We start from the raw sequence: 22,847 nt of genomic DNA, 5'->3' as shown, positions 1-22,847 counted from the left end.
AAACAAACACCGAGGTTGCTGGAGAAACTCAGCTGGTCTGGTAGCACCTGTGGTGAGTGAAATAGAGGTAATGTTTCAAATCTGGTATGACTCTTCATTAGAATGGAATAAGATTCCTATTATTCTTAAACTGTGTCTTCTAGCTCTTGTCTTCTCCATAAGAGGATCTATCCTCCAGATATTCATCCATCAAGTCTCCATGGGAACGTGTAATTTGTAATTAGGCAAGCTCTTATTCTTCTCAATTCTAACAGGCATATGCCTAACTTTTTCAACCTTTCTTCAGAAGATAAGCTGGCCCTAATAAGCAGATGTTTTTTCATGACATCAGTTAACCCTTTTAGATACTAATTGCCTTGTACAACCATACCTTTTTATTTGAAATGATATCTGCTTTGTTGACTGTGTCTTGTAAAAACCATTGACTGTAGATGTTGCTTCTTGAACGTGGGCTTTTAGCTGAAGTACTCGGAAATCGAAGCTCTGCTGCACTTTTTTGTGAATTTCTGAACAACTGTTTTCCAAGTCATCAGCAAAAGAAAACTTGAACCAATTGTTAGAGTGTTTGACAGCTAGAAATGAAAACCACAGCTGTGTTTCTGTTTTCAATTATTAGACATAATTCCAAAGATAGCATTTTAATTTTCGTGGGATTGAGATTTTTCCATTTTTACATGTTATGCACTTTCAAGAAGCACATGCAAGCTCTAGTTAATATCAGAACAGCTATTTTGCCCATTTGCTGGAGTAACGAACTTTCATTATTATTTAAATTCTTTGAAGTGTGTTCATTGATTTAATGCATATCATTGGTGCTTCTATTTTCATGACAGACTAATTAATTAAGCAGAGAATTTCTTGTGGTATTTTACAACCTGGAATGACACTGGGATGGAGATAATTATTGGCAGGTCTGGCAGTTAAATCTTTCAAAGCCAGCAGTAGCAAATTAGGGGGAAAAGAAAGAAATCAACATTTAAGCCATCTCTTCAGGCAGTATTACTCTGTCAGAAAGCTGTGTAATGGAATACTTTCTTTTTCAATCCCTTCCAGTGCTGTCTCACAAAGATAGCTATCTATTAGAAGTCTTATGTCTGAGTACGCTTCTCATCATTTTCCACCAATATAATTTCTGCATTTATTATAGAAATCAATAAAGTCAACTTCTAATGAAGCCCTTTATCCAGTAAAGAAACTGCAGAATCACCATTGAAATGGGCATATAATTATATTGGGATAAATAATTCTGTTTGATTATAAATTAAAATAATAACTCTGTAAAAATAAGGATACACTAATATAGAACTCACAGCTCTGGCCATTTGGCCCAACTGATCTAAGGTGATATTCCGTTCATTCGACTTTATTGCACCCTGTCCCTCAATCATACTATTTTCTTTTGTCACGTAGAAGCCTTCCCAGCAAAAGCAATTAAGGACATTAATGGTATCTACTTCAATCATTCCAAATGGCTATGAATTCCACATCCTCACCTTCATTTTCCAAAAGAATTCCTTGTAGTTTTTTATCTGATGTTGGTGCCTATCTTGAAATTATGTCCTGTTGTTCTGTTCACCCACAAGCAGAAGTTATTTATCCTCATCTAGTCTGATACACCCGTGCATTATTACAAGGACCTCTGTTAAGTTTCCTTTTAGCTGTATCTTTTCTAAAGGAAAATATACTGCTTTGTGCATGCATGTTTCTCTGGAAAATTGCTGAGAAACATCTACTTGTAAATCATTTATATTTATTTTGCAGCCTGTTTGCCTTTGCTAACTGGTAAAGATCTGACTTGAATCAGAAAGCTATGGATTCAGGTTCCACATTAGAAATCAACCTGACACTTCAGTGCATGAACTGTGGGAGGAATGCTGCCTTTCAGGTGAGACCCAAACATTGAAACCCTATCTGTTCTATTTTATTAGCTGTAATAAATGCACAACAGAGCAAGGGAGTTCTGTACTGACTAACCCTTCCGCACTGACTCCTCAATCAACATTATTAAACAGCAGATTATCTGATCATTGTTTTATGACTGAGATAACAAGGTGTAGAGCTGGATGAACCCATCAGGCCAAGCAGCATCAGAAAAACAGGAAGGCTGATGTTTTGGGCCTGGACTCTTCCTCAGAACCTTCAGATCTAAGCCCAAAATGTCAGCCTTCCTGCTCCTCTGTTGCTGCTTGGCCTGCTGTGTTCATCCAGCTCTACACCTAGTTATCTCAGATTTCCAGCATCTGCAGTTCCTACTATCTCTGAAACAATTGTTTTATTACTGTTTGCTGGGCTTTGCCATGTCTAAATTGGCTACTGGATTTCTCTGCATGAAGTGACTGCTCTTAATATTTTTTGTTGTAAAATGCTTTGGGACATCTAGATTTATGAAAGGTGTGACTACATAAATGTAAAGCTTTTATTTCTTTATGCCTCATTATTACATCTTTTCTAACCACCAACCTTTTGATAACAAACCTCAAGTTCAGAAACCAGGCATCAAATATGTACCTTAAGCTTTATCATGTTGCCAGATCTAGTAGATCAGAACCAAAATTTGATCCAATGTAGCTCCTGCACAATACATTCCTCTATAGAAATGAATTCCAAAACACTTTGGAATTATGAATGAATCTGAATGAGGAAAATTTTAATTTAATAAATGAAGCCCTGGACAGTGTATGACGACCTGGGATTACCATTGACCAGAAACTAAATTGGACTAGCCATATAGATATAGAGGCTACAAGAGTGGGTCAAAATCTAGGAATCCTGCAGTGACTAACCGTCCTCCTGACACTCCAAAGCCTATCCAACATCTTTAAAAAACAAGCCAGGAGTGTGATGGACTTCTCCCCACTTGCCTGGATGAGTGCAATTCCAATAACATTCAAAAAATCTAAAATCAACCAGGACAAAGCAGCCCACTTGATTGGCACCACAGCCACAAACAATTACTCCCTGAGCCACTAGTGCATAGTAGTAGCAAGATGCATTGCAGAAATTTACCAAGGTTTCTTCCAAACCCATGACCACTGCCATAAGAAGGGCAAATACAGCAGATACATAGGAACACCACTGCCTGGAAGTTCTCCTCCACTATCTCACAATCTGAGTTAGAAACATTTCACCATTCCTTCTGTGTCACTGGATCAAAATCCTGGAATTCTTTTCCAGACTACATTATGGGTATACCTACAACAAATGGACTGCAATATTTCATGGAAATATTTTTTTTCAGGAAAAAGAAGCTCCGTTTCATCCTCACTGTCAATGGGTATAGTGCCAGAAGATTGGAGAGTGGCAAACATAATTGCCTTGTTCAAAAAAGGGAATAGGGATGACCCCGGAAATTACAGGCCAGTTAGTCTTACATCAGTGGTGGGCAAATTATTGGAAAGGGTGCTGAGAGATAAGATTTATCACTTGGAAAGGCACATTTTGATTCGTATTAGTCACCATGGAGTTGTGTGGGGTAGATCATGCCTCACAAACTTTATTGAATTCTTTGAAGAGGTGACCAAACACATGGGTGAAGGTAGAGTGGATGTGGTATACATGGATTTAAGTAAGGCATTTTTTAAGGTTCTCCATGGTAGGCGCATGCAGAAGATAAGGAGGCATGGGATGGGGGGAAATGTGGTAGATTGGATTCAGAATTGGCTGACCTTTAGAAGACAAAGGGTGGTAGTGCATGGAAAATATTCAACATTGTGCTCAGTTACAAGTGGTGTACCACAAGGATCTGTTCTTGGTCCTCTTCTATTTGTGATTTTTGTCAATGATTTCGATGAAGGAGTGGAAGGGTGGATTAGTAAGTTTGTGGATGATACGAAGGTGGGTCATGTTGTGGACAGTGCAGGGGGTTGTTCTAGGTTACAAAGGGACATTGATAGGATGCAGAGCTGGGCTGAGAAGTGGCAGATGGAGTTTAACCCTGAGAAGTATGAGGTGATTCATTTTGGAAGGACAAACTTGAAAGCAGAATACAGCGTTAACGGAAAGTTTCTTGGGAAGTGTGGAGGAGCAGAGGGATCTTGGGTTCATGTTCACAGTTCCCTGAAAGCTGCCACCCAGGTGGATAGAATTGTTAACAAGGCATCTGGTGTGTTAGCTTTCATTAATAGATGGATTGAGTTCAAGAGCCATGAAGTTATGCTCCAGCTCTACAAAAACCTGGTTTGGCCACATCGGAGTATTGTGTCCAGTTCTGGTCACCTCATTACAGAAAAGATGTGGAAGTGTTGGAAAATGTGCAGGGCAGGTTTACCAGGATGTTGCCTGGAATGAAGGGAAGGTCTTACGATGAAAGGTTGAGAGAGCTAGGACTTTTCTCTTTAGAACAACGAAGGATGAAAGCTAACTTGATAGAGGTGTACAAAATGATCAGAGGAATAGATTGAGTAGACAGCCAGAGACTTTTTCCTAGGGTGGAGGTAGCTATTATGAGGAGGCATAGTTTTAAAGTGACTGGTAGTAGATATAGGGGAGACATCAGAGGTAGGTTCTTTACTCAGAGAATGGTTGGCGCATATAATGCATTGCTGGGAAAGGTAGTGGAGTCGGCCTCATTAGAGACATTTAAGCAGCTATTAGATAGGCATGTGGATAATAGTATAAGGTAGGGGTGGAGGTTAGATAGATTTAGGATTAGGGTAAAACTTCGGCACAACATCATGAGCCAAAGGGCCTGTGCTGTGCTGTACTGTTTTATGTTCTAAGAAGGCAGCAAATAGGAATGGGCTATATAATGTAGTAAGATATTCAATATGAAATGCGAAGTTTCAAACCATTTTTTTTACGCAGGGCATAAGACTTCTCGCAAATCATCATGAATTTGATAATATAAGGCTGAATCATATGTAATTCCAAAACTCATGATCAGTCTTGCTGTGATATATGATGGAGGGGTGATATTATTTCATTCAGTGAGTGAAAGTATGCTTGTTTATTTTTCATATTATGCTAATGTACCTGATGTTTATAAACGACCTTTCAAAGGTAAACCTTCATGTGATTTAATTAGCTCGGTAATTATTGCAAAATCTATGGGCTCTGGCACTATTCCAGCAATAGTACTGAAGACTTGTGCCCTAGAATTAGCCACGCCCCTCGAGAAGCAGTTTCAATAAAGACTCTGGCATCTACTAACAATGTGGAAGATTGCCTAGGTATGTCTTATGCACAAAAAGCTGGAAAAATCTAACCAGCCATTGAGTTATAAAACCGTACAATTTACTCTAACTCAGTTATCCAATTACAGTCGATATAATTACAGTAAACCGTGTTTGGTAATGATGTGGTTTCTGGGTAAAATACCACTGCCATTGTGATATTGTCTGAGTTGTTCCTATTTGTTAGCTCTAGCAAAGTAAACTATAAAGTCTGGGCTTTTGTTGCAACTGATGCCTTGAAGTTTAGTTAACTATTTCCACAGCTATCATATCAGAGTTATTCATAGTCTGGGTTCTGTATTCAGTCAATACAATTACAACTGTTATCACTGTAATTGCCACTACTGAGGGTATATTCCTTTATACTGGAATATTACATGTCTTGATGATATCTAATCATCTTGAAGTTACACTGCTTGCCTGGCTTGGCATCTATACAATAACACATCCCCCTCTATACCTTAACAATTCTTTTCTGTTAAACTTGTATAAGTATGCATCGAGATATATTGTCACTACGCATTAAGATAATGCCTTGGCAGATGTTTAACACAATCTTACTTAGTTTTTATATGGTTATTACAACTTGGCAGTGTAGCTTCACTCTGTGGTGTTGGTTCTTGTTGCAGATAGATGCGTATCAGTTATCATAGATATGTGGTTTCTCTCTGACACTAATGTAACACTTTCAATATCGATGTCATCCAGTGTGAAGGGTGATTGATCGCATGCTATTTGGATATGATACTTATTTCTTCATAGGACTTGAACATTTCTCATTACAACATCACATGATCTAGATTAGACATGTCATTGCAGTATTCTTCCATGAATTCATGTGTTTATAGGATAATATTGAACTCTTATACTTTGTCCTGGTTGGGTTGGGATGACTGTCTGCTTGCTCATTGATCACGTTCTTGTCTCATTATCTTCTTCCTTTCTAAAAATGTGTCCTGGGCCTGTGTTTGGGTGATGAGAGTGCAAGAGGGAGGAATAGTATGAATCTACATTCCAAATGTGAGAGCTGCTAGTGAGCATAAATTGTTGCCAAAAGGAGTAGTACATAGATTTAACATAGCTATCCAAAAGTCTCGACAAATGACTTGACACTTGACTATCATGGATTTTACAGCACAAACAGTGTGACCTGTGAAACTCATACAGTGAGGATAATGAGTCGAATTATGGGGATACTGTAGCTCCTGTGCATGCCATAATAGTACACTGCAGGTTGTTGTCAGATACAATTTGTTAAGCGACAGTGAACAGACTGAATGTTGAATTGTCAACAGCCATCGCACTTACATTGTTGATTTGTCAGACAAAAGGGAAGTTAGTGAAGTGGTCAGTCGTCAGTACATCTGTGGACTTGGAAAATTGGAACAGCAACCTTGCCACTGTAGTTGGTGGAGTCTAGAGATATACTTGCCTAAGGCTTTTGGAAGATCATTTACCATGGCTTATTGTTGGTTTGAAAGATGAAATGGTTGAAGTATTTATCTGTAAAACCAATATGATTCAAAAATTTGAGCAAGAGATTTCCTTTGTTATGGACCAGACCAAATCTCCCTCAAAATGTATCAAAGAGATAGCCTAGATGCTAACTTTTATTTAAAGGCAAGTCTAAACTATTGTGTCCCAGATGTGATTCGATTGGGTACACTATTAGGCTTTAAGAAAAGCACACTTTATTTTTACATCACAGTTGAAATACAAACAATAAGAGAAGAGTTGGCATAACTTTAATTCTCTCAACATACTTAATAAAATGATACATTATTTTACCACTCCTCATCAACTGTTAATATAGTAGCATCCCATTAACACACACTTGGCAAAGACATATTCAGCAGCACAGATTTACCCACTTGCTATCTCTTCCCGTCCAAGAGAAGGAAAAAAATACTGAGGGGATGAATCTAGCAGCAGAAAGAGAGCTGCATCTAGTGGTTTCAAATTTAAAACAACTTCAACAACTGCAAGCAAAAACTAAAATCCTGGGTCTATGTGAGCCAGAGTCAAGTCACATATGCCTGACTAATGTTAAAAAAACTGAAATTTATTTACATTGCTTGCCCTGGAGCAGACGACTTGGCACCAGGTTCAAAAGAAAGAGAGCAGAACAAGTACCTCTGAAAGGTATTTATTGTCACATCTTTCAATGGAGTAGTTCGAGTAGTTTGCCTGAGCTGTCACAAGAACTTAGAACCAAAATCAGAGGTCTTGTCATCCTATAATAAACATGTTCTGAGGCCTTTCTGTCATATATTTGCTTCCATATGGAAATCCTTGAGGAATTATAATATTACAGTACAGTTATTTCTGCTGTAATGCGTGTTCTGGCAACACGAATTGGCTGTAACCCGGGGAACACTATTTCTAAAACATGAATGAGTATTGGCTATAACACGCTTCCATCGGTCCGCGGAGGAGTATGCACAACATCACGTTTTTCAGACTTTAAAAGGTTATTATTTAAGGCTCATGTTTAAGAGGTTGATTGCAATCATTGAGGGGGATAAGGACAGTGTTCATCAATGTAGGAAGAGCTTTAACATCAAGAATGCAGTTGACATTATTGTGGAGGCCTGGACTGACCCCAGGACTGCTTGTATGCAGTTTGGCAGAAGCTTCTCCCAGATTTTTTTTCAAGATTTTAAAGGCCTTCATCTGTCAGAAGATCTCCCAAGATTCAAAGAACATCGTATTGATCTTGCAAAGCAAGTTGGCTTTGAAGAAGTGGGGAGTGAGGGTGTTGAAGACATGCTTGACTCCCACTGTGAAGACTTCTCTGCAGCTGATCTACAACAGCTTATCACTGTTGGGGAGGCTGCAGGTGAAGTAGTAGTAGTCCAGGATACAGCACCACAAGAGCTTTCCACTTCTCTTTTGTCTCCTATCCTGAAGGAAATTGAGAAGTAGTTGCAGCTCTTAGAGGGCAACGATTATAATGCAGAATGCAGCAAGGCAGCGGTTTGTTGAATAAGACCTTACTTGACACCCTTTGAACAGCTTCTTCATGAAAGAAGAAAAAGGGCAAAACGGCAAAAACTGATTTTTATGAAGCCACCCCCTCCCCCAAGAAACAGTCAGAAGACAATGAAATGTAGCCATCCACTTCTGGATTAACTACTTTTCGCCCTAACCCTGCAACCACAACTGCACCTGAAGTTGGTGGTAATGATGACCCTCAGCCCGGCATTAAAAACAGAGCATCCTCAAAACCTCCTCCCCCATCAGGTCACCTTGACATTTTTTCAAGTTAATTATTAAATATAAATAAAACATTTATTCAAACTGTGCTAGCCTTTGTGTTAGGCTTCTGAGTGATTTTCAAGTGATTTTGAGTGATATTTTTAGGTGATCTGCCTCTAACCCCACTTTTCCCATGGACCCTGTTAGTCTAATAGCAAGATTTCCTATAACGCAATGTGGCGCAGCAACGCAACCATTGTGTTATAGCAGAACTGAATGTATATACCTGATGATGATAAAGCATTTTGGAATATTTTAAAATGAACTGGTGATATTTCTGCTATATGTATGGAATGACTTTGAAGAGAAGATCTGGAAGAGGAAAGACTAGTTGCAAGATTCAGAATACATGGAGGTAAAGAGTTGAGGAAATGGAGTCACATCTTTGATTTCGGTAGGATGATACCATTTGGCAAGTAATTTGATCTGAAGAATTTGCTGTTGCTCCTGTTGGTTTGACACATTTTACTCTTTAAACAAGACTATGTTTCCTTGCTGCTGTCATGAGCTAATGGAGATTTATTTCACACTCCTGTTTAGTTCTTCCAAGGACTGTGATGTCATGGGCCACACAGAGATAATCTGGTAGATTCTTTGTGATTTAATCCATAAATTGTTTGGAATCTATTCTGTCTGACAGATAACTCAAATGGTAATCTGAGCACACAATATCTACTGAAAGATCGTCTGAAAATGATCAGTTCCATGTGACTCTGGGAAAAGATTTATGGACCAATATTTATCCTTGGCATTGCGATTGCAAAATCTTTGGCACCTGAAACTTTGGGATTAAGCTCTTTCAAGATAGGTATATTGTCTGGGTACCCATTTTAGCACAATACTTAGTTGCCTTGTATCAGAACATGCATGTACAGTACCATCTTTTCTGGAGCCACAAGTAATGAAGCAGTCTGTATGATGTCCAACCTTGCAGTTAATGTCTTTTTTTCCACCATGGAACCCAATTCCATTTTCATCTTGTCTTTATGGTGAATGCTGCACTTATGGAAAGGGTCATAGGGCATCATCTTTCAGGGGTAACACTGCCTGATCTTTAACATTGCCACAAGCATCAATTTTGTCTCAGTAAAGATTAATTGTGTCATGGATAGATTAGATGTTGCATGTGGAAGCTTTGGTGTTGCAACAGCGGAGTTTGTTACCTTTTGAATTGTAATTAACGCGTAGGTCTATGCAGATTTGTAGACTAATGATAGCTGGTCTTGTTTGCACAGTGATGAAATGGTTTCAGGTGTATACTCCAAGCAGTTGTATTGACATTTAAGATTGATCATACCAATGAATGGAATGTCAGACCCATTGTAAGCAGTCTGTCTATGGTGTGTGATTGCACCACACTGTGCTAGTTGTCTGAGTAAAGCCCATGCAAAACATACAAAAAGATGGTATTTTCACTTGTACCCGTGTCAATTTTGAAATTCAGTGCACATTGTCCATTTCTTTGGGGGTATTTCATTTGCATGGATGTAAAGACCAGCTTTTCTGTTGGTGTATAGTGGTGTGTTGAACTGACTAAAGGTTCAGCACTTTGCATTTCTGTGGGCAATTGGACTTCTTGCATATTTCAGCCCAATGTCCTCTTGTATACATATACTTGTCATAGAGAAAGTATAGCAGACGTTCACTAGGCAGATACTGGAGTTGGCAGGACTGTTGTATGAGGAGAAAGTGGTTTGACTGTGCCTGTATTCATTAGACTTTGAAAGGATCAGAGGGGATCTGATTCATATGTATAAACTTCTAACAAGGCTGGCAGACAAGATACCGGGAGGATGTTTCCCCTGGTGTAGGAGTCTGGAACCAGGGATCACTATATGGGGCAGATCATCTCAGAATGAGATGAGGAAACTTTTTTTTTACTCAGAGGGTGGTCAATCTATAGAACTTCCCAGCACAGAAGGTTATTGAGGCCAGGCCTCTGAAAGAAAGAGATTGACAATGGCTTTAGAGAGAAAGTGGAAAAATGGCATTGAGATAGCTGATCCTCTACAATCATTTTCAATTGCAGGGCATATGTTTCAATGTTTCTTTCTGCTTTTTGTCTGAGGATTGCTGTTGGTTAGCTATAGAGCCCATTTTGTGTACAAAGGAGTTAACTACAAGGATACCTGTTTGGTTTCATTGGAATCCATCTTGCTTCTCCTGGTGGTGAGAGAAACGGTTCTCATCTTTGGCCATAATTCCGTCAGTGATCACTTCAAAAAATGAGAAGCTTGCTTTGCTTTAGTGAACACTGCTGAGCTAAGGTAGGCAAACAAACCGTGAATTAGATTTAGAATTAGAATGAGATTTACTGTTATAAGTACTCACGAGTGTGGTGAAAATTTATAAAGTAGCCACTTCTGGTGCCATCTTAGGTACAAAGCCAACTAGGTACAGGATCTTGGGAATAAATTGGAAAAATAAAGAAATAAAATGTTCACTATTACAGTCCTTCGATTACAGTCCATCTTAGGGGAAATGATGGCCTAGTGGTATTATCGCTGGATGGTTAATCCAGAGGCCCAGACAATGGTCCTGGGGACCTGGGTTCAAATCCCACCACAGCAGATGGTGAAATTTGAATTCAATAAATATCTGGAATTAAGAATCTAATGATGACCATGAATCCACTGTTGATTGTTGGAAAAACCCATCTGGTTTACTGAAGTCCTTGAGGAAAGGAAACTGCCATCCTTGCCTGATCTGGCTTACATGTGGCTCCAGATCCACAGCAATGTGGTTGACTCTTAACTGCCCTCTGGGCAATTAGGGATGGGCAATAAATGCTTGGCCTAGTCAGTAACGGCCACATCCCATGAACGAATAAAGAAAAAATAAGGTACGATGTACCTAGGTACAAAACCTTAGGAGTAAATTATAACAAAAAAAAGAAAAACAAATAAGAAGTTCAGCTTTACAGTCCCTCAGGACCAGACCTTGCCTCTAGACTGCACCAGGACTTTGCCTCCCTGACCCATTGGGTTCCCGCTGTGGGCCAATTGTAGCCCCACTCAGGTTCACAAGCCCACCAAGTTCCCAAGAACAGGCTTTGGGCCTCCCAATGCCAGGATTCATCAATCTCACCACCGCTGCTGTCACTATGAAGGATTATGTGCGACCCAACTGTTTGTATGGTTAAAAAAAACAAGCAAGGATAATCTTCGATGACTAGTCTATCATTGTTTTCATAAAAGAGCAAGCATCACTTTCAATTCTCTTTGTTCTCTTAAGAATATACAGTCTACGAGCTGACTGTAATGATGGTTGAATGGTTCTGGAATGATAATTTATACAAACAAATAAAAGTGTGAGTTAGTGTTCACTGTATTAAGGCTAGCATCCCTGCCAATAATTTATAATAGTATCAAGTCAGTGGAAATCATAACTATTCAAAATTTATTTTATATTTGAGGGGTTAGGTATTGAAGGATCTTTAAGTAGTAAAGGAAATGGCAATATCCTGCATAAATGTGCATTCATAGTCCTTGTTTGTTGTCTGGTCATTAAAGTAAAGTGTCAGAAAATTGTCATTTTGCCTTTTTTTGTTGTAAAGTACTGGATGACAATACTCATCGCATTACTATAATACAATGCAACCTTTTCCCTCCTCAACTGAACCACTGGGAAGATGGGTGGTGACTGGATAACCACATCAGTTGAAATAAGCAGCATCGCTCTTCCTAATTTGTCGTCCGCTGACCTTGGGAGTATTCCCACAAGCTTCCACTTTTTGGCTTCTTGGAAACCACAAAGACTGATGAATGATGATCAGTGCTATTGTATAGTGACTTGCATCTAAATCCCTTTGACTTGCATTAAGCAGGAGCATTTCTCTTTGAACAGTTCAAATTGGAAGTATAATTCTGGATAGCCAATGCTAAATGATATAGAGGTTAGAATCTTACAGGGATCTGAGCAACTCGATCTACTATGATATCTTTGGCAGAATCAGGTAATAAGTAATTAATTATTACATAGAGAATCAAACCTGAACTGAGAATCTGGAAAATGGCAAGACTTGATGGACAGGACAAATATATTCTTCAGATTAGGTGTTGGTTAGCTCAGTTGGTTCGGTGGCTGGTTTGTGATGCAAAGTGATGTTAACTGGCTGAGATCACTATGAAGGTCTCATCCTCTTAAACTTGCCTGCCACCTGTGGCATGGTGACCCTCAGGTTAAACCCATTACCAGTCATTTCTCTCTAACAAGAGAGAGAGAGAGAATGTGGTGACTTTGCCTATTCTTCCCATTGTTTATAGACTGGGAACACCATACTTTCTCACTATTGAAAGGACTTGGGTCTAGTTCAGAATACTCAGAAGGCTCGAGGATGAATTTATAATGGATATTTGGGAAGTTTTTAAGGAATAACACATTTCAGAACTAACCACAGAGGAGTGTACTACCCATTCAGTAATGTGCAAATAGACATACTTACTTAACGGTCACATAGCAAAGGATCCCCCACTGGGTATGAGTGATTATAATGTGATAGAATTTCATATTCTGTTTGAGGGTGAGAAATTTGGATTTGAAACTAATAGCTTAAACTTAAAATAGGCAATTACAAAGGTATGAAGACAAGTTGGCTAAAATGGAATCGGTAATTAGATCAAAGGGTAAGAAACTGGAGAAGCAGTTGTAGATATTCAGGGAGCTATTTCCTAACTGTCAAGGAAGATACATTTAATTGAGAATAAAAGATACTTCAAGATGACTGCACCATCCATGGATGACTAAGGAAGTTAAGGATGGTAGCAAATTGAAGGTACATATTTACAAAGTTGCAAGAATTATGGTAGGCCAGAAAAAAGAAGAAACTAAAAAGGAATGGCTAAAACAATGGGAATATGACAGAAAATAAGCAAGAAATATAAAACAAACAGTAAATGCATTTACAGATATATAGAGTCATAATCATAGAGATGTACAGCATGGAGACAAACTCTGGTCCAACTTGTCCATGCTGAGAAGATATCCTAAATTAATCTGGTTCCATTTGTCAGCATTTGGGCCATATCCGTCTAAACCCTTCCTATTCATGTACCCAATCCAGATGCCTTTTAAATGTTGTAATTGTACCAGCTTCTGCCACTTCCTTTCACAGCTCGGCCCATACATGCACCACCCTCCACATGAAAAAGTTGCCCTTTAGGTCCTTGTTAAATCTTTCCCCGCTAATCTTAAACCAATGCCCTCCAGTTTTGGACTCTACTACGTTGGGGAAAACACGTTGGCCATTCACCCGCTTCATGCCCCTAATGATCTTATAAACTTTTGTAAGATCACCCCTCAGCCTCTGACACACCAGGGAAACTAGCCCATGCCTATTTAGCCTCTACCTGTGGTGCAAACCCTCCAACCCTGGCAACATCCTTGTAAATCTTTTCTGAACCCTTTCACGTTTCACAACACCTTTCATATAGCAGGGAGACCAGAATTGTACAAAGTATTCCAAAAGTGGCCTAACCACTGTCCTGTACAGCCATAACATGACCTCCCAACTCCTGTATTCAATGCATTGACCAATAAAGGCAAGTGTACCAGATGCCTTTCTCACTACGCTGTCTACCTGCAACTCCACTTTCAAGAAACTATGAACATGCATTCCATGTCTCTTTAGTTCATCAAGACTTCCCAGGACCTTACCATTTAATATATGCGTCCTGCCCTGATTTGCCTTATCAAAATGCAGCACGTCACATTTATCCAGATCGAACTTCATCTGCCGCTCCTCAGCCCATCTGATCAATGTCCTCTTATACTCTGAGCTAACCTATAGCCCCAATTTTGATGTCATCTGCAAACTTACTAACCCAACCTCATATATTCACATTCAAATCATTGATACAAATGGCAAAATGCGGTGGACCCAGCACCAATCCTTGTGGCACACCACTGGTCTCAGGCCTCCAGTCCGAAAAGAGAAAGGAAAAGAACAGCTAAAGTGAGAATTTTTGTTCGCGAGTTTTGAGAAGATTTGTAGCTCAGGTTGAGTTCATGGATGTGAGTTTACTCGTTTTGGCTGGAAGGTTAGTTTTCAGAAGTTTTGTCACTTTTTTTTAAATTTGAAAAAATATACTTTATCCATAAGATGTACAAAAAATAAAACATATTTATACACCTACCCAGTCATGCAAGCCGCTCTGGGTTACCCAGGGGGTACGTACACCAACTAAAAGGAAAAAAAAACAAAGAAGAAAAAAAAAGCAAAGAAAATACCCCGGCAGTCGTCTCCCCGCACAGTTCCCATTGGCCCCCTGACCAGTTGGGGAAGGCGTCAGCTGGGCCCAGTTACCAGATAGAGCCCTTTTTTCCATTCTGGACGAGGGGTTTCATACGGTGGTCTTTCCCCACCGCGCCTTGGCAGCGGCTGCCCCAAGCTTTAGCGCGTCCCTCAGCATGTAGTCCTGGACCTTGGAGTGCGCCAGTCTGCAACACTCGGTCGGGGTCAGTTCTTTCAGCTAGCAGACCAGCAAGTTGCGGCAGACCAAAGACCGTCTTTCACCGCATTGATGGTCCTCCAGGCGCAGTTGATGTCGGTCTCGGTGTGCGTCCCGGGAAACGGCCCATACAGCACGGAGTCCCGCATCACGGAGCTGCTCGGGACGAACCTCGACAAATACCACTACATCCCCCTCCAGACCTCCTGCAGATAGGCACACTCCAGAAGGAGGTGATCGACAGTCTCGTTCCCCCCACCCCCGCTGCCACCTCGAGGGCAGCGTGCGGTGGCGCAGAGATTCTGGGCATGCATAAAGGATCTCACCGGCAGAGCCTCTCTCACCACCAGCCAAGCAATGTCCTTGTGCTTGTTTGAAAGTTCTAGCGATGAGGCATTCTGCCCAACGACTTTGGCAGTCTGCGTGGGGAACCACCCTCTCCTTTTCCCGAAGGGTCTCGAGGATACTACGTGCTGACCACTGCCTGACGGCCTTGTGGTCAAAGGTGTTTCCTTTCAAAAATTTCTCCACGAAGGACAGGTGGTACGGAACGGTCCAACGACTCAGAGCGTTCCACGGCAATGAGGCCAGGCCCATCCTTCGCAACACCGGGGACAGGTAGAACCTCAGTAAGTAGTGACACTTGGTGTTTGCGTACTGAGGATCTATGCACAGCTTGATGCAGCTGCACACAAAGGTAGCTGTCAGGGCAAGGGTGGCGTTCGGTACGCCCTTTCGCCCATTTTCCAGGTCTTTGTACATGGTGTCCCTGCGGACCCGGTCCACCTTCGACCCTCAAATGAAGCGGAAGATGGCCCAGGTGACCGCAGCAGCGCAGGTCCAGGGAATAGGCCAGTACCGAAAGCCCCTTGCACCTGACAACCAGGTACTTACCCGCGATGGAGAGGAGCCGGAGCGTCCACCTGCCCAGCTTCTGCTTCAGTTTGGTGATACGCTCCTCCCAAGTCTTAGTGCACACCCTAGCTCCACTGAAGCAAACACCGAGCACCTTCAGGTAGTCTGTCCTGACGGTGAAGGGGATGAAGGACCGGTCGTCCCAGTTCCCGAAGAACATGACCTCGCTCTTACCCCTATTGACTTTGGCACCCGAGGCCAGTTCAAACTGGCCGCAGATGTCCAACAGCCTACACACCGACCGATGATCGGTGCAGAAGACGGCGACATTGTCCATGTACAGGGAGGTCTTGACCTGAAGGCCTCTGCTGCCTGGGATAGTCACGCCCTTCAGGCTCACACCCTTCCTGATGGATGCGGCAAAGAGCTCCACACAGCACACGAACAAGGCAGGAGAGAGCGGGCAGCCCTGCCTGACTCCAGATCTGATGGGAAAACTGTCTGATTCCCACCCGTTGATCGAGACTGCGCTAACGATGTTGGCGTAGAGCAGCCGGATCCAATTGCGGATGCCCTCCCCGAACCCCAATTTGGAGAGGACGTCCCTCATGTAAGCATGAGAGACCCTGTTGAAGGCCCTCTCCTGGTCCAGGCTGACGAGGCAGGTGTCCACCCGCCTGTCCTGTACGTAGGCGATCGTATCCCTGATGAGCGCGAGGCGCTCAGCGATCTTCCTGCCCGGCACAGCACAGGTTTGGTCAGGGTGAATCACTGACTCCAGGACAGACCTGACCCGGTTGGCAATGACCTTGGCCAGGATTTTGTAGTCCACGTTCAAAAGTGAAATGGGACGCCAATTCTTAATTTCTTCCCTCTCCCACTTCCTCTTGTAAGTGAGGGTGATGATGCCCTTCCTCATGGACTTGCACATTTCCCCTGCCCGAAGCGCACTATCGTACACCTCCAGCAGGTCCTGGCCGACCAGGCCCCACAGAGCGGAATACATCTCGACTGGTAAGCCGTCGCTTCCGGGAGTCCTATTCCTCTGCAAGGACTTGAGGGCTCTGGCCAGCACGTCCAGGGATATCGGCCGGTCCAGCCACTCCCTCGTGCCGTCGTCTAAGACCTCCGTGATAGACGACAGGAACGACTCGGAGGCCGTGCTGTCGTGGGCATCGTGTCGTACAGTCCGGCATAGAAGGATCTGCTGATCCTCAAAATGTCGGGCCGAGACGACGTCACCGAGCCGTCGTCCTCCTTCAGCCGGCTAAGCACAGAGCTCTCTTTGTGCACCTTCTGAAAGAAGACATGCGAGCACGTCTCGTCCTGCTCCACGGAGCGGACCCTGGACCGGAAGATTATCCTGGAGGTCTCCGCGGCGAAGAGCGAGGCTTGTTGGCCCCTCACCTCGCGGAGGTCCTCCGTGACATCGACCCCCATCAACTGCAGAAGGAGCAGGTTCTGCACCCTTTTCTGGAGTCGCAACAGCTTTCCCCGCCTCTATCTTGCCTTCTGAACACCCTTGAGGACAAAGAACCTCGATGTTCTCCTTCACCATCTCCCACCAGTTGCCTGGAGACTCAAAGAGGGGTTTCACGGTTCTCCAACCGGCGTACTCCCTCTTAAGCTCCTCGACGTTCTCTGGGGTCAACAGAGTCGTGTTGAGCTTCCACGTCCCCTTGCCGGCCGGCTGGTCGTCCTGTAAGTGACAGTCGGCCAACAGGAGGCAGTGGTCAGAGAAGAACACCGGCTCGACGCCGGTGGACCTGACCGAGAACGTCCGTGACACAAACAGGAAGTCTATTCTTGAGCGGATAGACCCGTCTGGCCGCGACCAGGTGTACCTCTGCTGCGCTCCGTCTGCAGGGGTGCTGAAGACGTCGAGCAGCTTGGCGTCCTTCACCGTGCCCATCAGGAATCTGGATGTGACGTCCAGTTGACTCCCCCCACCCGCTGTCCCCATGCCGGATCTTCCACGTGCATCGATGATGCAGTTGAAGTCTCCGCCTAGGATGACCGGCCTGGACGTAGCCAGCAGGGATGGAAGCCGCTGCAGGACGGCCAACCGCTCACTCCGTACCGCTGGGGCGTACACGTTGATCAGCCTCGGGGGGGGCGTTCCTGTAGGTGACATCAGCCACTAGGAGGTGCCCCCCCCACCACCTCCTGTGCCCCGGCAGCAGAATAGCCAGGCCCGAGGAGCGACATTTGTTAACCCCGACCAGATCGAAGGCCCACAGGTCCAGGCGCCGGTCCATTTCCCGTACCTGCTGAGGTGCGGTATCCTGCACTCCTGCAGAAACAGGAGGTCCGCCTTGACGGTAGCCAGGTAGGCCAAAGTGGACACACATCTTGCGCACATTAATGCTCACAACTCGTACCCCCATTGTGGGCAGTGACCGCAGTACCCTCCCCAAATCCAAGGTCCATCCCCTCCATCTGTCCCTTCATGCCCATTGCCCGGGCTAACTGCTGGATGCTCTCTGGGCTCAGGAAACCGTCTGTGCTGCCTTCCGGGTGGCACCCCCCGTCGGGGGTACTGAGGCAGGAGAGTGCGGCTCTGGGTCAGGCTGGGGACGCACTGTTTCCTCCTTCTCGCCTGGAAGTTCTGGGGGGCCCTCCAGGGCCCCAGCGGCACGTGACTGGGTGTCGGAGGGAGCCTCAGGACGCCTCCCGTCACCTGGAAGCGTGGTGCTGCTTTCCTTCTCCCTTGAGATCTTTAGCTTCTGTTTTGGGCGGGCCCTCCTCTGAATCTCCCTCGTCAGAGGAGCTCTTATAGCCCCCCTGTAGCTGCCTCTTCCCGCCTGATGGTTGCGGTGCCTGGGCCCGCCGGCGCGCCTTCCTCCTCGCTTTCCGGACTGTCGTCCACGCCCCTGGGTCGCCTGTTGCCGCCTCCATCGACTCCGGGTTGTCGGGGTGGAGCGGAGCCTGCAGGGGCGCTTTGCTGGCCTCGGGCCCATCCTGCGGGGCTGGGCCCTCCTGCACGACCTGGCCCTCCTGCACATTAGTGGGGTCCTTGCAGGGCCCTGGTGCCTTCCTCTCCTCCGGGGGGGCTGGCCCCGCATTGCCCCTGCCGGCGACCTTGGCGTAGGTGGTACCCCGCTGCAGGCATGCCCTATAGAGGTGGCCCACTTCCCCACAAAGGTTGCAGCGTTTCTCTTGTGTGCAATCCTTTGCCAGGTGTCCATCCTCCCTGCAGTTCCTGCAGATGGTGGCTTTGCAGTCGGCCGCCATGTGACCTGACCTACCACAGGCATGGCAGACTTTAGGTTGCCCTGCGTAGGTCAGGTAGCCCTTTTTCCCACCGATCGTGAAGCTGGACAGTGGGTGTACAATGTTCCCATCCGTGCCCATCCTCAGCGTCACCTTGACCTGCCTCTTACTGGTCCAGATGCCGAAGGGGTCCATGATGTCAGTTAGGTCCCCTTCCACCTTCACGTACCTTCCAAGGAAGGTCAGGACATCAACTGCTGGCACATGCGGGTTGTACATGTGTACAGTCACCATACGGCTCCTCTGTGCTGGCATCACGAACAGTGGGACAGCGGTCAATACAGAGAGGGGGTCCTCACCTCCTTTCTCCTTGAAAACCTCCAGGAAGCGCTCGCAAAGCTTGGCACTCCTGAAGGTCACATCGTAAAAACCTCCTCCGGGGAAATCCTGCAGGCAGTAAATGTCCGCAGCAGCGAACCCACAACAGTCCAACAGGACCCTCTTCACGAAGAAGGTGCGATCCACAGGTGCACCTTCATCAACCTTCTTCACGGAAACACGGATGGTGTTCCGGACGCCCTGACCCGGGGCACGAGCACTCGCCGCAGCCATTGTTGCAGGCTGGCTGCTCCCCTGAACCAGCGTTAGGCCGAAGCCAGCATTAAGATCCACCGGTTGCAAGGGTGCACAGCCAACCCGATGTCTTCCTTCCACCTCCAACACAGCGCTCTCCTCCTCTCGGTCCACAAGAGAGTGGGTCTTTATTTTGTTCCAGATGTAAGCTGGTTCACTGAGCTGGAAGGTTCGTTCCCAGACAATCCGTCACCTTTTTTTTAAATTTGATAAAATATACTTTATTCATAAGAGATACAAAAAATAAAACATATTTATACACCTACCCAGTCATGCAAGCTGCTCCGGGTTACCCATTGGGTACGTACACCAACTAAAGGAAAAAAACAAACAAAAAAGAAAAAAAAACAAAGCAAAGAAAACACCCTGGCAGTCGTCACCCCGCACAGTCCCAGTTGGTCCCCTGACCAGTTGGGGAAGGTACCAGCTGGGCCCAATTACCAGATAGGGCCCTTTTTTCTATTCTGGATGATGGGTTTCATACGGTGGTCTTTCCCCACTGCGCCTTGGCGGCGGCTGCCCCAAGCTTTAGCACGTCCCTCAGCACGTAGTCCTGGACCTTGGAGTGCGCCAGTCTGCAATATTCGGTCAGGGTCAGTTCTTTCAGCTGGCAGACCAGCAAGTTGCGGGCAGACCAAAGACCGTCCTTCACCGCATTGATGGTCCTCCAGGCGCAGTTGATGTTGGTCTCGGTGTGCGTCCCGGGAAACAGCCCATCGAGCACGGAGTCCCGCGTCACGGAGCTGCTCGGGACGAACCTCGACAAATACCACTGCATCCCCCTCCAGACCTCCTGCGCATAGGCACACTCCAGAAGGAGGTGATCGACAGTCTCGTCCCCCCCGCAGCCACCTCGAGGGCAGCGTGCGGTGGTGCAGAGATTCCGGGCATGCACAAAGGATCTCACTGGCAGAGCCCCTCTCACCGCCAGCCAAGCAATGCCAGACAATCCGTCACCATTCTAGGCAACATCATCAGTGAGCATCCGGTGAAGCGCTGGTGTTATGTCCCGCTTTCTATTTATCTGTTTAGGTTTCCTTGGGTTGGTGATGTCATTTCCTGCATTGGTGATGTAATATCCTGTTCTTTTTCTCAGAGGATGGTAGATTGGCTCCAAATCAATGTGCTTGTTGATGGAGTTTCGGTTGGAATGCCATGCTTCTAGGAACTTCATCAACAAACACATTGATTTGGAGCCAATCTATCATACTCTGAGAAAAAGAACAGGAAATTACATCACCAATGCAGGAAACGACATCACCAACCCAAGGAAACCTAAACAGATAAATAGAAAGCGGGACATAACACCAGCGTTTCACTGGAGCCTCACTGTTGATGTTACCTAGAATGGTGACAAAACATCTGGGGACAAACCTTACAGCTCAGTGAACCAGCTTACATCTCGAACACAATAAAGACCCACTCTCTTGTGGACTGAGAGGACGAGAGTGCTGTCTTGGAGGTGAAAGGAGGACGTCGGGTTGGCTGTGCACCCTTGCGACCAGTGGATCTTAATGCTGGCTTCGGCCTAACGCTGGTTCAGGGGAGCAGCCAACCTGCAACGATGGCTGCGGCAAGTGCTCGTGCCCCAGGTCAGGGGGTCCGGAACACCATCCGTGTTTCTGTAAAGAAGGTGGATGAAGGTGCACCTGTGGACCGCACCTTCTTCGTGAAGAGGGTCCTGTTGGACTGTTGTGGGTTTGCTGCTGCGGACATTTACTGCCTGCAGGATTTCCCCGGAGGAGGTTTTTACGATGTGACCTTCAGGAGTGCCAAGCTTTGCGAGCGCTTCCTGGAGGTTTTCAAGGAGAAAGGAGGTGAGGGCCCCCTCTCTGTATTGACCGCTGTCCCACTGTTCGTGATGCCAGCACAGAGGAGCCGTATGGTGACTGTACACATGTACAACCCGCATGTGCCAGCAGTTGATGTCCTGACCTTCCTCGGAAGGTATGTGAAGGTGGAAGGGGACCTAACTGACATGGTGGATCCCTTTGGCATCTGGACGAGTAAGAGGCAGGTCAAGGTGACGCTGAGGATGGGCGCAGACGGGAATGTCGCACACCCACCGTCCAGCTTCGCGATCGGCGGGAGCAGGGGCTACCTGACCTATGCAGGGCAACCTAAAGTCTGCCATGCCTGTGGTAGGTCAGGTCACATGGCGGCCGACTGCAAAGTCACCATCTGCAGGAACTGCAGGGAGGAGGGATACCTTGCAAAGGATTGCCCACAAGAGAGAAGCTGCAACCTTTGCGGGGAAGCGGGCCACTTCTATAGGGCATGCCCGCGGCGGGGTACCACCTACGCCCAGGTCGCCGGCAGGGGAAATGCGGGGCCAGCCCCCCCGGAGGAGAGGAAGGCACCAGGGCCCAGCAAGGACCCCATTAATGTGCAGGAGGGCCAGGCCGTGCAGGAGGGCCCAGCCCTGCAGGATGGGCCCGAGGCCAGCAAAGCACCCCTGCAGGCTCCGATCCCCCCCGACAACCCGGAGCCAATGGAGGCGGCGACAGGCGACCCAGGGGAGTGGACTACAGTCCGGAAAGCGAGGAGGAAGGTGCGTCGACGGGCCCAGGAACCGCAACAATCAGGAGGGAAGAGACAGCTACAGGGGGGCTATAAGAGCTCCTCTGACGAGGAGGATTCGGAGAGGGCCCACCCGAAGCAGAAGTTAAAGGTCTCGAGGGGGAAGGAAAGCAGCACCCCGCTTCCAGGTGACGGGAGGCGTCCGGAGGCTCACTCCGACACCCAGTCAAGTGCCGCTAGAGCACTGGAGGGCCCCCCAGAACTTCCAGGCAGGAAGGAGGAAACAGCACGTCCCCAGCCTGATCCGGAGCCGGACCCTCCTGCCTCCGCACCCCTGACGGGGGGATGCCACCCGGAAGGCAGCACAGACGGTTTCCTGAGCCCAGAGAGCGTCCAGCAGTTAGCCCGGGCAATGGGCATGAAGGGACAGATGGAGGGGCTGGACCTTGGACTTGGGGAGGGTACTGCGGTCACTGCCCACAATGGGGGTACGAATTGCGAGCATTAATGTGCGCAGCGTCAAGTCAACCGCGAGATGTGTGTCCACGTTGGCCTACCTGACCACCATCAAGGCGGACCTCCTGTTTCTGCAGGAGTGCGGGATACCGCACCTCGGCAGGTACGGGAAATGGTCCGGCGCCTGGACCTGTGGGCCTTCGATCTGGTCGGGGGGTAACGACTGTCGCTCCTCGGGCCTGGCTATTCTGCTGCGGGGGCACAACTTCACCATCTCTCAAGTTCAGGAGGT

General features: G+C 46.0%; 1 long non-coding RNA gene across 5 annotated transcripts in view; it reads left to right on the top strand.

Moving 5' to 3' along the window:
* LOC125461253 (uncharacterized) overlaps positions 1-22,847 on the top strand; it is a 233,377-nt gene that overhangs the window by 195,987 nt on the left and 14,543 nt on the right. For all 5 annotated transcript variants that reach the window (XR_007249447.2, XR_007249446.2, XR_007249444.2 and 2 more), the window contains one exon: positions 1,762-1,885. This is a non-coding gene — a long non-coding RNA (uncharacterized LOC125461253). The remainder of the gene's footprint in view (positions 1-1,761; positions 1,886-22,847) is intronic.

This window comes from Stegostoma tigrinum, chromosome 2, assembly GCF_030684315.1.
Source record: "Stegostoma tigrinum isolate sSteTig4 chromosome 2, sSteTig4.hap1, whole genome shotgun sequence".
Classification (NCBI taxonomy): Eukaryota; Metazoa; Chordata; class Chondrichthyes; order Orectolobiformes; family Stegostomatidae; genus Stegostoma; species Stegostoma tigrinum.
The sequence above is the reverse complement of the archived record's forward strand: the minus strand, read 5'-3'. Positions and strand labels throughout refer to the sequence as shown.